This window comes from Dermacentor andersoni, chromosome 8 (genome assembly GCF_023375885.2).
Source record: "Dermacentor andersoni chromosome 8, qqDerAnde1_hic_scaffold, whole genome shotgun sequence".
Taxonomy (NCBI): domain Eukaryota; kingdom Metazoa; phylum Arthropoda; class Arachnida; order Ixodida; family Ixodidae; genus Dermacentor; species Dermacentor andersoni.
The window spans coordinates 144,101,400-144,117,513 of NC_092821.1; the positions used below are offsets into that span (position 1 = coordinate 144,101,400).

The window sequence follows — 16,114 nt, forward strand, 5'->3', positions numbered from 1 at the left end:
TTTTTGTGTCATTGTAGACCGGGACCTCACTTGGAGCCCTCATGTTGCCCACTTAAAGAAGAAGCTCACATCTATTGTTCACGTCTTCAAGTTCATCGCCGGCAAAACATGGGGATCGTCAGTGGGCTCCATGCTACAGTTATATCGAGCACTGTTCATCGGATTCCTACGCTATAGCTCCCCCGTGCTTGCTAAAACATGCAAGTCAAATCTTCGAGAACTTCAGAGCGTGCAGGCACAGGCACTACGTGTTTGCCTAGGCCTTCCGCGCAGCGCCTCGACAGCTGGAACCATTATAATCGCTCAAGACCATCCGATCACAACTTACATTAGCACCGAAACGCTTAGAGCCCATGTTCGTCATGTTTCACGGATGCAGTCAAGCTTTCTTGCGTGCCTGCCAGAACGACGACCACAGGCGTCCTTCTCCAACAAGGTCAACATCCATCGTGCCTCCTTACCATCGGGTTTCACACCCTCTGCACGTTCAACCTCAGCTTTGTGGTGTTTAAAACAACCTCAAGTGCGTCTTACGATTCCAGGGATAAGAAAGAAGACCGACCTGCCTACCTTGGCCTTGAAGCAAGCAGCTCTGGATTGTTTGCACACTTTCTACTTTGATCGAGTACATATATATACGGATGGCTCTTCCACTCAGACCAGCTCCACCGGCGCAGTGGTTATACCATCCCGTTCACTAAGCATCCAATACAAGATTTCGCACTTGACAACATCGACTAGTGCGGAGCTTGTTGCCCTCCGAGGTGCCGTTGATTATATTAATAACCAACCGGCTAATCGGTGGGCTATATTCTGCGATTCGAAGGCGGCCTTACAATGTCTTCTGGCATCTCTTCGTCGCGGGTCATGTGAACAACTCGTGTCGGAGATACGAGAAATGCACCATCACATGATCGCGAAAGGACACGACGTCGTGTTTCAGTGGCTGCCTGGTCATTGCGGTATCTCCGGCAACGACCTCGCTGACGAAGCTGCTAGAAAAGCTCACGAGGGAGCAACCCTTGTTTCAATACCTTTATCGCGGACCGACGCAGCCCAACACTTAAGCAAGCTAGCGCACTCTTTGACATTGGAGAAGTGGCGCACACCTGAATTCACTCACCATCGCTTGCATTCCCTCGATCCCTATATGCAACTGCGGCTGTTACCAGGTCTTCCGCGAAATGAGGAAACAGTGCTGTGCCGCTTACGTTTGGGCGTCGCATTCACAAATGCTTATGCATTTCTGATTGGAATGGCTGATAGCGCCGAGTGCAATGCCTGCGGTGTCGAGGAAACCATCGAACACCTACTGTGCTACTGCCCATCTTATGAAAATGAACGGCAAGACCTCTGCACAGCTCTCAATCAGCTAGATGGAAAGCCGTTCACCTTGAACAAGATCTTGGGATCATGGCCTCGCATATCACAGCTACAAAAGGCCACAAAAGCGCTGCTGCGATATTTGAAAGCGACCGGATTGAGTCAGCGTCTGTGATCCAGACTGAGTGACCGACTGGTATTTCCAGTGGACTTTCTCTTTTCCTTTTTTTTTTAATCTTTCCGTCCCCCTTTCCCTTTCCCCAGTGTAGGGTAGCCAACCGGGCTCAGTCCTGGTTAACCTCCCTACCTTTCATTTATCATTTTCTCTCTCTCTCTCTCTCTCCCTTGTAATAATATCTCTTCCACTCAGACTTGACACAGGGGGGAGTCACCATGCGTCAAGACGAAGACCAAAAGCTTGAGTTGTAAAGTACAACCTGTTCCTTAGTTTAGTTGCGTAGACTGTCATTCTATATACTTAGACATGGAGAGCTATTCTTCTCTTTAGTTTCAGTTTCCGCAGTAGAGAAAACAAGTTTCGCCCTGCAGCAACAAATACTGTGACGATATAACTTTGGATACTCAGACGCCACATACAAAAAAATTTAGGCGCATTTAAAAAAAATATTTGTACACGTAAAGAAAACTCGATAAATAAGAGAACAGGCTCAATGTAAATGCACAAGTGTCTTTTTTTTACTTTTGTTTCCTCTTCCACAATATTGTCAATAAGGACGACTGGAAAAGCGCTAACAGGGCACAGATATAAACAAGACACACGCATACACATGCGCGAGATCACACACACACAGGCGTTCGTGCGTATGAGACTTTTTTATGTCTGTGTCCAGTTCGCACCTCTTTAGTAGTCCTTACGAAATACCAACGTGCCCAAACTACCACTCAGGTGGAAGTTACCAACTTCACGTTAAGCAGCAAAGTTATAGCAACTAAGCCAAAGTGAAAGACATAACGTAACTTTACTTTAATTCATCAGACATCAGTGATATCTTATTCCAACCAGACATAGAAAGCAGTGCTTTCCAGGAACGTATTTAACGCGGAAGTGCGTCGGCACCTCCCCCAACTCGTCGCTTAAGCTTTGATGTCCATTTCGACCCTCTAGTCCGAACGGCTTTTCACATCCGTCGCCTTGGTTGGTGAGAACAGCGAGGCTATTCACGCCAAAGATGGCTGCTCATTAGTTTGCTGGCTGACCGTTCTATATTACGACACAGTTAGCAGAGACACTCCCAATATACACAAGTGCGCTGCGCTTACCTGGTAGCGCTAACTTCCTCGAGCTAATGCAACCCACTATCCACTACTTGCAAGCATTCTACCCATCTCAAGGCTGCGCGTCTGAGGCATTACCGACCAATAAAAACAAATGTGCATAAATCCGACTCTAATGAACGCTGTGCGCTAAAGCTTAGATTCGCGCACACAGGCTTATGACCTACACGACTATGTGGCCCATCACGTGCAAGCTCCTTATGCAAATCGGCTTACTGTGGTGCAGGGCGGCGTGGCTCGGAATACCTTGATGCCGCAAGCACGGTAGTCTGCAGGAAGGACTAGCATAAACGGGAACAACCTATACGTGGAGTGTTAAGGAGCTTTTTTTGTGTTCGGACGTAGCCAAGGTTTGAGAACTTAAACTGCGTGTTCAAATGCGAAGGCCAATTGCGATCTCGCCTTGTACGCACGCTGGAATATCGTAAACAGATTCATGATAAATTATTCAAGATTTAGGCAAACATTAGATGTGCAAATAAATGTTGAAACATTCGGGGAGCTCGAAAGACCTTCTTCGTAGTGTAGCAGCACTACATGGTTTCATATTTGTATACCGCTGCTATACTACGGCGATGTAAGAGTTGTGTAGTAAAACTTAAGCGCAAATTGGTTTGCAGATATTTTGGAACGAGAAGGAAGTAGCGTGAAACTTCGGTCATACAGCGTTGACTATTTGGTGGTTTCGATTATTGTTTCTTGCGTCAGCGTATGCGGAGGCGTACACAACATGCTCTGCCATTTGTGTACGGAGTGTTACTAAAGAAGGGTGTGGGATAGGTAACAAATTGACCGTGCCGACCGGTAGTTTCATCTGAAGCGCCGCGCACTTCTAAAAACGTCATAAAGGTCATATGAATAACTACGCTTGCACTGTCGTCGGAGTCATAGTATAAGAGAGGATAGCGAAAGGAGAGCTACCTGTTCCAGTGGGTTGGGGCTATTGTTCAAAATGCTGCAAATCTTTCACAGCAGGAAGAATTAAAGAAAAGTTTCCATGTGAACCGGATCTCGCCTAACTTTCGTGCGACTTTTCCGCACTCTTGTTCTCTGAAAACGCAAATGACGCCTCATTATTATGGAATGAAATTTACGTGTACGAGATGCTGGCGTCATCGATGATGCGAGACGCTCCTTTTAGCCTAAGAGTACGCAGTATACACGGTCCTGTTAAAGAGAGAGTTAATAATATTAACAATAATAATATGGAAGCAGAGAGGGGATTCGCGATGGCTTCATATACTCAGCTGAAGTCCCCACATTGGTAATCGCGAAGTGCATAAATGTTAACAGAACAATTATAGTATGAAGAAAAATGTCCTGCGATACATCACAAGCTGTCATAAGTTTATTGCACGCGTATACAAAATGTACAGTACGTTAGAGAAATAATGCAACAAAGAAAGACTTCATTCAAAACACAAATCTATGTATGTATCTCCGCAGTGATGTGAATGAAAGAAAAATATTGACAAAGTTGTGCCTACGCTTAGGTAAGCATGGGATATTTACATTAACAGCTGGTACGACACTACGACATCGTGCTATGAGATGGTTGAAAAAAACACTGCGCAAACATTTTGGAAACTCGTTGAAAACCGCGGTTGTCGAGTAATTGTGTTCCACCTTTAGCAGAGAGAGAAACCTTTATTGCATAAAAGGCTTTACGTGAAATGGTCGGAGCCCCTTTATTCCAAGGCCCCGCTTGCCTCGCCCGCCCACTGGACCTGTTTTATGAAGGAATGTTGTCCCGCCAGGTCTGAGCTAGTTAGCTGTGCCTCCCATTGCTCCATTGTGTGCTGTGTATTGTGAAACGGGTGTGATTCACAATCCCAAGTAATGTGTTGCAGTGTTTGTATGCCGCCACACCACGGGCAGTCGGGCCTGTAGCGAGTGGGGTAGATGGCTTTTTGTAATTTGAGGTCCTGTGGAAGTATTTTCAAATGTCAGGTTACTTTGGGAACACTTCTAATGCATATATAAACCACTGTCTATGTATAGTGTCTAATCTAACCTTAGCCAAGGTGTTTAAAGAAACAAAAGTGTTCTTTAACATTGTGTGAAATCACAATTTAAGACCTCACGTGTCCGATTGTCAAAGGCCTTATAACAATGTAGGTCGTATAATCTCAACTTGCACCATGTTTTTTAAAACATTTCTTTTTTCTTCAAACAGCTTGGCTGAAAACTAAAAACACGGTACATTTACTGCTTCTATTGCTGAATTAGAACTAGTGAAACTCGCCCCTATGAGGAGAGTTGTATGTTGCAGGCGTTTCACACCTTTGTGTCATGGCAATTTAATACGTAATCAAGGCATGACCGATTACCCATGGTTTGCTTGAAGATAATTGAAATTGAAGTAAAGTGTACATCTTCCAGTGTATAAATATTTGGGTCCATTGATATCCGAAATATATTACAGCCAAACTATATATGGCTAGCCAATTCGTTTGTCTGTCTGTCGCCTGTACGCCAAAAACTCCTCCGGCGCAACCCCATGCGCGTGCGCGAAAAAAGGAGAAAGAGAAGCGCGCGATCGGATGTGCCAGTAGTGACTTTGTTGCTCTCCGTCGAAGCCGACAGCTTCTCTCCTGCTCCGAAAGGGGTAGGCTACGCGTCATACGTGCTCCTGACGAGCAGGCAGCTTTCGATCAGCAAAGTTGCGAGCGGAACCAGGAACGAGCTCGTCTACGCTGTGCCGACGCTGCAGTCCGGGCAGTCGGCTCATGCAGCCGAGCGAAAGCACATCCTGGGTACCGAGGATGGGGCAGCCTATCAAGCCGTCGTTTAATGATTCGTCGAGATTAACCCAGTCATAAACACCAGGGCCGCACGTTCCAGCTTCGCTGGTTAACCATCTGTACGGAGGGCTTGGGTGGTGATTTATGTAAGGATGTGTAAGCAAATTATAATTCTCCCAAAGGGTGACCATGTTGTGTCCGATTGTCCTCTGGTGTCATAAGCAGCTCTCGCTACAATTGTTATCTGCAATGTCCGCATGATGGAGCCGTGACCTCCATGTCTGTGCGTTTGTATGAATTCACAAACCAATGAGGTGTGATCCCGCCACCTGTGAACAACCAACCAAGTGTGATTATACCACCTTTGTAGCAGCCAATGACATGAGGCAACCTGTCCTTGAAATGCTATTTCTGTCGAACAAACGCCACGTTGGTCAGACGCTCTCACTGAAATAAGCAAGTCCACCAACTTCACTCCTTCGTCCTCCCAGACGCTATGACCCTCCGTCAGCCGGCTTCGTGTCCGACGCTACACTTAACAAACAAATGCAGTGGGTTCGATTTCCACACAAGCTCGAAGGTTCGACTCCCGCAGAAGGCCGTTAGTGTGAGTGCGTTGAGTTAAATCTTTCTTAATTAATTTCGCCTTTATTGGCTTGATGGGCGGCATCGGAGCCAGCTGTGGGGAGAAGATAAAAGCGCGAGCAGTGGCACGAGTGCGTTTCTGCGCGAGGCGAGATCACATGACTAATCTTTATTTAAGTAAATACTGCAGGTCTTGGAAGGCCCAAGCAGGAGGGGTAAAGTACATACACAATAAAGCAGTACATATAGAATCGAAGTATAACACAATTATATTGCTAAGAACGCGTCAGAAAGGAAAAGGAAAAGGTTACGTTACAGTAACAAGACCACAAGGCCATATTATGAAAAAAGAGCCTCAGTAGTTCAAAAGCACAAGTCATTAATAAACTAGAGAAACAACAGCAACAGTAACCAGATAAGGTTCATTAGGCAGCAGCTTCAACAGCAGGCTAACTAAACATGAAAAACTCAGCCAATTAGATATATGCTCAATCGAGTAAATGCTGGTTCAATATTGGCAGACTGTCCCACTCTTTTGTGGTGTGATGAAAGAAATAATATCCGAAAATGTTAGTTCTGGCACTGTAAGGTTTTAGTGACGCTGAGTGACCATGTCTTGTTCTGCAAGCCGTAGCGCACGCCGCGGTTTCAAGAACAGCGGGGGTTTGAGTCACTTAAGGCTTTCGTCTCAATATCTCAATAACCTTCTAGCCCCACTTGAAACAAACTGTGGTATATGGCTGCTAATTCTTTGTTTCAGATCAAGTTGCTTTTCGTGGTTGTCTTTCTTTTTTTTTCGAGTTTTTCTTTCTTCTTTTATTGCAGTCCCTCGTGGGAGTCTCGCGTGCATGCTTGCGCGAGTAAACGCCATTGGCGCGCAGCGAAGTATAGACAGAACGCGCAGAGTGGTAAGTTTTCGAGACCGAACTTCGTGCGTAGTTTCCGCGGCATCGCACTGATGTCTGAAACGGCGCTGGGACAACATATGAAGCAAAACACACGGGAGAGCAGACGAACAAAATGTTGCAAGTATACTGCAATGAATGCTGTAATAGAAGCTTTCTATTCAATTGTACGGACATTCTGGACTCGTTCGTGTTGTTGCTGTACTGGCTCACCGTTGCTATCCCGACTCACTCACTGTACCGACGTGCAGGGGCGAAGGGTGTCTCCAGAGACGCCGATTGCTTTTGGCTGCAACAGCAACGCAGCGAAGTCGACCCACCAGGGACGCTAGGCTCAGTCGCGTCAGTGGCGGAGCGAGTCAATATTCTGCCTTCCGCTCATGACATGAGAGCTGTGCGGCAAGCACATTGCCGTTCTTGTTGACATGATGCGCGTATGCGCTGGCCTGAGCCTAACGGACGGTTAATATCAAACCAACGCGTTATCTATCATTCAATGCTGTTGCTCACTTTCGCCGAAATCTGGCAGTGCTGACGTCACGCCACCTCATCCCGGGCACCGTTGAGGTTCTTACTTCTGCAACGACACCGGCGACGCTCCTAATCGTGTCAGCGTTGTCACACAGCTCACAGCTGCCAAGACACTGTTATTTCTTTTATTATGGTAGCAATTGTATGGACACTCTAAGCGAATTGTTCCCTGTCGTCGTCGCCGCTGTTAGGTTCCGGGTATATTTGGACATACACATGCTATATGCCATGCCATCCTCATATGACATGCGATGTATGCGAGTTTATATTGCCATGCACAATTCTGTCGCTAAAGTTGCTCATACCATTTCTTGCACTCTTGACGAAATTGTTCCGCAGGATTTTGAGAATCGCAGCGCACAGACACACGTCACGAAACAAAACACCGACAGCGCGTGCCTTTTTTCTTAAATCCTATCTTTTTTTTTTTTGCTGCCCAGTCGGAGCTTCCTTACCCGCTGCGTCAAGCCAGCATGCCGCACACGGCATGTTGAAACACCATCCGAGAAATTTTGAGTGCAACGCTACAGCTTGCCATCGCAGTTAATAATTCCGTCTTCATGCGAAAGTGCCACTTTTTTTCCTAAACAATAATGATTGTGTTTTAAGGAGAATTTGTGTAACGACGGCTCCCACTCTTACAGCGTTGCAGCGTCATGGCGTCAGCTTTCACTGCCACAGCCGAACGAATTCCTAGCACACCTCCATTGTTAAGGCTGTGCAGCGCCACCTGAGGAAAAAAAAAGACTGTGCCTAGTTGAACAACATATACGTAAAATGACTTGCATATTAAAGTGAATGATTACGTGTCAAAGCGAACTCGGGCATTCGATGCTCGTTGCGTTGCATTTACACTTTGACATCGACCACGCTATCGCACATCAGCCTTCACCGTCATGCGAGAGCGCTTGGAGAGAGCGAAGGCTTACCTCAGGGCCAACCACGATGCCACATATTCACATACCCGTAAAACCGATAAATGTGGTTCAGAAGAAGAAATCACACATGTGTTGTTCTCTGTACAGAAATTCACTGGATAGATTTCAATGCATGAAATTTGTTCCATTTTACCGCGAACGTTAGATAGTAATGACTGTAGGAACCAGACAGTAATTTATGGCCTGGAATATTTTTTCGCAAACATTTCCAAATGTTGGAAAAGCTAAAGCCACAATTTTAACTCGCAATATTTATAACTTCATAACTCTGCATCAAAACTACCCGCCGTGGTTGCTCAGTGGCTATGGTGTTGGGCTACTGAGCACGAGGTCGCGGGATCGAATCCCGGCCACGGCGGCCGCATTTCGATGGGGGCGAAATGCGAAAACACCCGTGTGCTTAGATTTAGGTGCACGTTAAAGAACCCCAGGTGGTCGAAATTTCCGGAGTCCCCACTACGGCGTGCCTCATAATCAGAAAGTGGTTTTGGCACGTAAAACCCCATAATGTAATGTAATGTAAATGTCTGCATCAAAACCATGCATCGCAGTTCTTTAAATTGAATATTTTAGATCATGTACTCCGAAAAGGTTTGTTGCTAAAATTGAGAGCTCGCAGGAGATTCTGACGGTGTTTAAGAGGGTTTTGTAAATATCCTACTCGAAAATTACTGGTAAATATGAAAGCTGCGTATGACGTCAGTTTTTTCCACTCTAAAGGTACTATAAGGTGCAGTTGACAGGATTGTGATATTGTTTCCTGTATTTTTTTTTGCTCACATATAGAATTGTAAACCTGATACTTGCGTTGTTATTTTGAGATTTTCAAGGTTTTCTTTTTTTTTTTGCATAAGACAGTCTGCTTAAATGAAAGATCACCTTCTCATAGTCACGATATCTTTAGCTTTTTTTTTTGTGACACAACGAACCTCGTTAAAAGCGGTGCAGTGGGTGCTGCGAATAAAAATTTCTCCGTTGCACGTATTATGATACGAGCTTTTAATCCCAAGGAAGCAATTGGAAAGCACGAGAATAAGAATAACCACAACCCCTAACACCCCGTCCAAAAAAGAAAGATAATTGAACAAATAAAACAATTTGTGGTATTGAAAGCCGCCAGTGTTTTTTCATGCAAACAATCACATTAAGTAAATGCTCAACGAACTTGACTACCCGTATACAGGAATGCAATTTTGCGGCAGCCTACTTTAGACAAATCGTAAACGCCTCGCGATGATTTGCATAAATCCTGTCTCCGGAATGGAATGTACCCTTGCATTTCATAAGAACGTAAACAATGTTTCATACCATTCTCAAATGCGCTTGTTTTCACAATCAGCTTTCCTACTCCTAAGCATCGTTTAACTTTCCTTCGTGTTTAGATGTATACAAACTCGCTTTATTTAAACACCAACTACAGATGAATTTACTTAATAAAGCCTATGTGCCGCTTTTTACGCCACACACAAAGTCCTGTAAGCCGAGTTGCCTCCTGGATTAACGTAAATAGAAGATATTACATATCTTGGTATGGGTATCAAACCTTCATTATTTCAATACCTTAACTAAAGTGTTTTATTTTTTCGCTTTGGAACCACATTAGAGAAGAAAAATTGAAGCCTGTGCAGCTGGCAGCTGATCCATGTAGTATAAATTGGTCCGAAAGCAGGTTTAAAAAGTTTTTGTTTTTCTTTTGTTTTTCAGAAGGCTAGACATGGTTATCGCACAGGTTTTTATATTATTTTGCTAATCTGTCCGTTTTGTGGCGTGTTCTCTTGCCACGAATGACGTAGTGTGGTTTTCGTTACTATCGACTCAGTTTCTTCAGTTTAGCTTCATTTCTTCATAGACGAACACTGTCGCTGTTGCCTGGTTCCCAATTACGCAAATATATCGAAGAAACAGAGTTTCCCGCATAAGGCAGCCTCTGAATAAATCGAAAAGCCTGTGAGTTGCATTGAGAACAAAAATATATATAATGAGAATTATGTACACGCTGTCGTAAAGCCAAACAAAAGATTCCGCGTTCGGAACTATTATGTATATATATATATATATATATATATATATATAAACGAAGGTTGATGGATTTTGTTCGCATATGCTGACTGACCACTAAGCGCTCAAAGCACTTTGACGAATGCTTCGGATTGAATGTATGGGCGCGCCGGTTGATGCTTTGTATGCATTGTTTCTCATGCAAAACATTTATTAAGTTTAGTGTCGGTGTGCTTTGCATTTGCCTTACGTTCTTTAGCTGGTGCTAAGTTGCAATGAAAAATAAGCTTTATTGCACATTAAAGAACCACAGGTGGACTATGTTGATTCGACGTTGCACACTTCACCGTCTGTCATAGACAATGTGTTCGTTTCTTTCAGTTTAAGCATTTCTACCCGTATTTTATTCGTACTTTCCAGCAGCCTGCCCACGCGAACACGGCGCCGCTGTCTTCGGCCAGAAGGTCTTCAGAGGAAGCTTTAGCTCGGGTGCTCCTATGTAAATACATGTAAAAAGAGAATTCGTTTTTCTCAGCTACTACTGCACCAAATTTGATGAGGTTTGCTGCATTTAAAAGAAAAACTTAGAATACAGTGACTGTTGGTTTCGAATTTTCGATTTACGTCGTCAATATTTTATTAAACATTGGCAAAAATCAAAAATCTTCAGAAAACGAAACTATCAAGTTTACAACTCTGTTACTCAACAACGAAACACGATAATACAATGCTCTGAATAGCACATCTAAAGCAGACAAAATTGATATGTCACACATGAATATAAAAAAATTTAGTAATACGGAAATACAGCTTTTGCAGAACCCTTGTGAACAAGGTAGCAAATTCGCGTAAGATATAACATGACGGATCGAATTTGTCCGATTTGAATGATCTAATGGATGCCGTTTACAGAACCGCGATATCAGTTCTTGATGCAGAGCTATGAATTTGTAAACTTCGTGCTTCTATTTTTTTCAAACGGTCAAATATTTGAAAATTGTTTTAAGAACATTCAAGCCATAAATCGAAATTCCGCTTCCAACAGTCACTAGAATTTAACTTTCTCTTTCATATGCAACACATTTCATCAAAATCGGTCCAGGGGTTATCTCATAAAAACGTTTTTGCGTTTTTACATGTATTTGAATAGGCCGCGTCGGAGCTGGGCCCGAGCTAAAGCTTCCTCTTAAAGCAACGCGGGATCTTTCAGTGCTGCTCACTAAATTGTGTCCCGTCCCCTACTCGGTGTTCTGTGCTTGGTCGATGGTGCGGTGAGATATATGCGTGTGTGTGTTTGTGTTTGTGTGTGTGTGTGTGTTTGTGTTTGCGTGTGTGTGTTTGTGTTTGTGTGTGTGTGTTTGTGCTTGTGTTTGTGTGTGTTTGTGTGTGTGTGTTTGTGTTTGTGTGTGTGTGCGTTTGTGTTTGTGTGCGTGTGTGTGAGTGTGTGTTTGTGTTTGTGTGTGTGTGTTTGTGTGTGTGTTTGTGTTTGTGTGTGTCTGTGTGTTTGTGTTTGTGTGTGTCTGTGTGAGTGTTCGTGTGTGTGTGTGTTCTTGTGTGTGTTTGTGTTTGTGTGTGAGTGTGTTTGTGTTTTTTTGTGTGTGTGTTAGTGTGTGTGTTTGTGTGTATGTGTTTCTGTGTTTGTGTTTGTGTGTGTGTGTTTGTGTTTGTGTGTGTGTGTGCGCGTGTGTGAGTGTGTGTGTTTGTGTGTTTGTGTTCGTGTGTGAGTGTGTTTGTGTTTGTATGTGTGTGCGTGTTTGTTTGTGTTTTTGTGTGTGTCTCTCTGTGTGTGTGTTTGTGCTTGTGTTTGTGTGTTTGTGTTTGTGTTTGTGTGTGTGTTTGTGTTTGTGTGTGTGTTTGTGTGTTTGTGTGTGTGTGTTTGTGTTGGTGTGTGTAGGTGTGTTTGTGTGTGTGTGTGTGAGTGTTCGTGTTTGTGTGTGTGTTTGTGTTTGTGTGTTTGTGTGTGTTTGTGTGTGTTTGTGTTTGTGTGTGGGTGTGTGTTTGTGTTTGTGTGTGTGTTTGTGTATGTGTGTGTGTTTGTGTGTGTTTGTGTTTGTGTGTATGTGTGTCTGTGTTTGTGCTTGTGTGTGTGTTTGTGTGTGTGTGTTTGTGTTTGTGTGTGTGCGTGTGTTTGTGTTTGTGTTTGTGTGTGTGTTTGTGCTTGTGTGTGTGTGTTTGTGTTTGTGTGTGTGTGTGTGTGTTTGTATGTGTGTGTGTGTTTGTATGTGTGTGTGTGTTTGTTTGTATTTGTGTGTGTGTTTGTGTTTGTGTGTGTGTGTGTCTGTGTGTGTGTGTGTGTGTTTGTGTTGGTATGTGTGTGTGTTTGTGTGTGTCTGTGTGTGTGTTGGTGTGTATGTGTGTTTGTGTGTGTGTGTGTTCGTGTTCGCGTGTGTGTGTTTGTGTTTGTGTGTGTGTGTGTGTTTGTGTGTGTGTGTTTGTGTGTGTGTGTGTGTTTGTGTTTGTGTGTGTGTGTTTGTGTGTGTGTGTGTGGGGGGGTGCGTGTGTGTGTGTTTGTGTTATTGTGTGTGTGTGTTTGTTTGTGTTTGTGTGCGTGTGTGTTTGTGTGTGTGTGTGTTTGTGCTTGTGTGTGTGTGTGTGTGTCTGTTTGTGTGTGTGTGTTTGTGTGTGTGTGTGTGTGTGTGTGCGCGCGCCTCGAATACGAGTAGGGCACCGATTTGATCGGCTTTTGTAAATGCCTTCCCCCCAATGTCTCGCCAAAATAGCGTGTGAAATGGTGATGTCCTGGTCTCGACATACGTATCATTTTTCTTGTTTCGGCGTGTGCCTCGGATAATTTACCAAGTGTCACCGTATGCTCAGATGCTTAATAGAAGCGCCCATAGTTTGAAGAAGTTATCAGATATAAAAAGAAAATACGCGAGTTAAACTTTGTTGCACTCGATCGTGTTTCCACAGTTGTTACACTTTTTTATCCCTACGAATACAGATCTCCGAAGTTCTGGTGCTACTTTTATGGATTGCCCGGCAGGCATCATGTCTGCCGGGTTTTTCATGTCTGCCGCTTCGTCTTGTCTTTTTTGCTACCGAGTCTATTAGGAGTAAGACGTCTTTCTTTTATTTTTCAAACACATGTTCTTAAACACAATTCTTTCTTAATTAATTTCGCCTTTATTGGCTTGATGAGCGGCATCGGAGCCAGCTGTGGGGAGAAGATGAACGCGCGAGCAGTGGCACGAGTGCGTTTCTGCGCGAGGCGAGATCACACGACTAATTTTCATTTAAGTAAATACTGCTGGTCATGGAAGGCCCAAGCAGGAGGGGTAAAGTACATACACACTAAAGCAGAACATATAGAATCGAAGTATAACACAATTATATTGCTAAGAGCGCGTCAGAAAGTAAAAGTAAAAGGTTACGTTATAGAAACGAGACCACAAGACCATATTATGCAAAACAGCTTCAGTAGTGGAAAAGCACAAGTCATTAATAAACTAGAAAAGCAACAGCAACAGTAAACAGATAAGGTTCATTAGGCAGCGGCTTCAGTAAGAGGCTAAGATTAAAAACTCCGCCAATTACTGACTCAATCGAGTCAATGCTGGTTCAATATGGGCAGACTGTCCCACTGTCACCCGCCGTGGTTGCTCAGTGGCTATGGTGTTAGGCTGCTGAGCACGAGGTCGCGGGATCGAATCCCGGCCACGGCGGCCGCATTTCAATGGGGGCGAAATGCGAAAACACCCGTGTACTTAGATTTAGGTGCACGTTAAAGAACCCCAGGTGGTCGAAATTTCCGGAGTCCCCCACTACGGCGTGCCTCATAATCAGAAAGTGGTTTTAGCACGTAACACCCCATAAATTAATTTAATTTTTTTGTCCCACTCTTTTATGGTCTGATGAAATAAATAACATTCGAAAACGTTAGTTCTGGCACTGTAAGGTGTTAGTGACGCAGAGTGAGCATGTCTTGTTCCGCAAGCCTTAGCGCACGCCGCGGTTTCCAGACCAGGGGGGTTGGAGTCACTTCAGGCTTTCGTCTCAATAACCTTCTAGCACCCATTGAAACAAACTGTGGTATATGGCTGCTAATTCATTGTTTCAGATCAAGTTGCTTTTGGTTGTTGTTTTTCTTTCTTTTTCGAGTTTTTCTTTTTTCTTTTATTGCAGTCCCTCGCGGGAGCCTCACATGCATGTTCGCGCGAGCAAACGCCGTTGGCGCCAGCGAAGCCTGGACGCCACGCGCAGAGTGTAAGTTTTCGAGACCGAACTTCGTGCGTAGTTTCCGCGGCATCGCACTGATGTCTGAAACGGCGCTGGGACAACATATGAAGCAAAACACACGGGAGAGCAGACGAACAAAATGTTGCAAGTATACTGCAATGAATGCTGTAATAGAAGCTTTCTATTCAATTGTACGGACATTCTGGACTCGTTCGTGTTGTTGCTGTACTGGCTCACCGTTGCTATCCCGACTCACTCACTGTACCGACGTGCAGGGGCGAAGGGTGTCTCCAGAGACGCCGATTGCTTTTGGCTGCAACAGCAACGCAGCGAAGTCGACCCACCAGGGACGCTAGGCTCAGTCGCGTCAGTGGCGGAGCGAGTCAATATACTGCCTTCCGCTCATGACATGAGAGCTGTGCGGCAAGCACATTGCCGTTCTTGTTGAAATGATGCGCGTATGCGCTGGTCTGAGCCTAACGGACGGTTAACATCAAACCAACGCGATATCTATCATTCAATGCAGTTGCTCTCTTACGTCGACATCTGGCAGCGCTGACTTTACGCCTCGTCATCCCGTGCACCGTTCAGGTGCTTACTTCCGCAACGACACCTGCGACGCTCCTAATCGTGTCAGCGTTGTCACACAGCTCACAGCTGCCAAGACACTGTTATTTTTTTTATTAGGATAGTAATTGTATGGACACTCTAAGCGAATTGTTCGCTGTCATCGTCACCGCTGTTAGGTTCCGGGTATATTTGGGCATACACATGCTATATGCCATGCCATCATCATATGACATGCGATATATGCGAGTTTATATTGCCACGCACCATCCTGTCGCTGAAGTTGCTCATACCTGGTCTTGCACTCTTGACGAAATTGTTCCGCAGAATTTTGAGAATCGCAGCGCACAGACACACGTCACGAAACAAAACACCGACAGCGCGTGCCTTTTTTTCTTAAATCTGTTTTTTTTTTTTTTTCTTTTTTTGCTGCCCAGTCGGAGCTCCCTTACCCGCTGCGTCAAGCCAGCATGCCACACACGGCATGTTAAAACAGCGTCCGAGAAATTTTGAGTGCAACGCTAAAGCTTGCCATCGCTGTTAATAATTCTGTCTTCATGCGAAAGTGCCACATTTTTTTCTCTAAAGAATAATGATTGTGTTTTAAGGAGGATTTCTGTAATGATATACGGCTCCCACCCTTACAGTGTTGCAGCGTCATGGTGTCAGCTTTCACTGCGGCAGCCGTACGAATGCCTAGCACACCTCCATTGTTAACGCTGTGCAGTGCCACCTGAGGAAAAAAAAGACTGTGCCTAGTTGAACAACATATACGTAAAATGACTTGCATATTAAAGTGAATGATTACGTGTCAAAGCGAACTCGGGCATTCGATGCTCGTTGCGTTGCATTTACACTTTGACATCGACCACGCTATCGCACATCAGCCTTCACCGTCATGCGAGAGCGCTTGGAGAGAGTGAAGGCTTACCTCAGGGCCAACCACGATGCCACATATTCACATACCCGTAAAACCGATAAATGTGGTTCAGAAGAAGAAATCACACATCTGTTGTTCTCTGTACAGAAAATCACTGGATAGATTCAA

The 16,114-nt window shown here is 44.5% G+C and overlaps 1 protein-coding gene across 16 annotated transcripts in view; it reads left to right on the plus strand.

Moving 5' to 3' along the window:
* Positions 1–16,114, plus strand: part of LOC129384282 (uncharacterized) — a 667,107-nt gene that overhangs the window by 96,583 nt on the left and 554,410 nt on the right. The window contains exon 2 of one of the 16 annotated variants that reach the window (XM_072289998.1): positions 14,446–14,526. The exons of 13 other annotated variants lie outside the window; for them this stretch is intronic. The gene's annotated coding sequence lies outside the window, so the exon portion shown is untranslated. Of the gene's footprint in view, positions 1–6,527; positions 6,857–13,885; positions 14,527–16,114 lie in introns of those variants that run through there. 2 more of the 16 variants (XM_072290001.1, XM_072289997.1) reach the window with 2 other exon arrangements.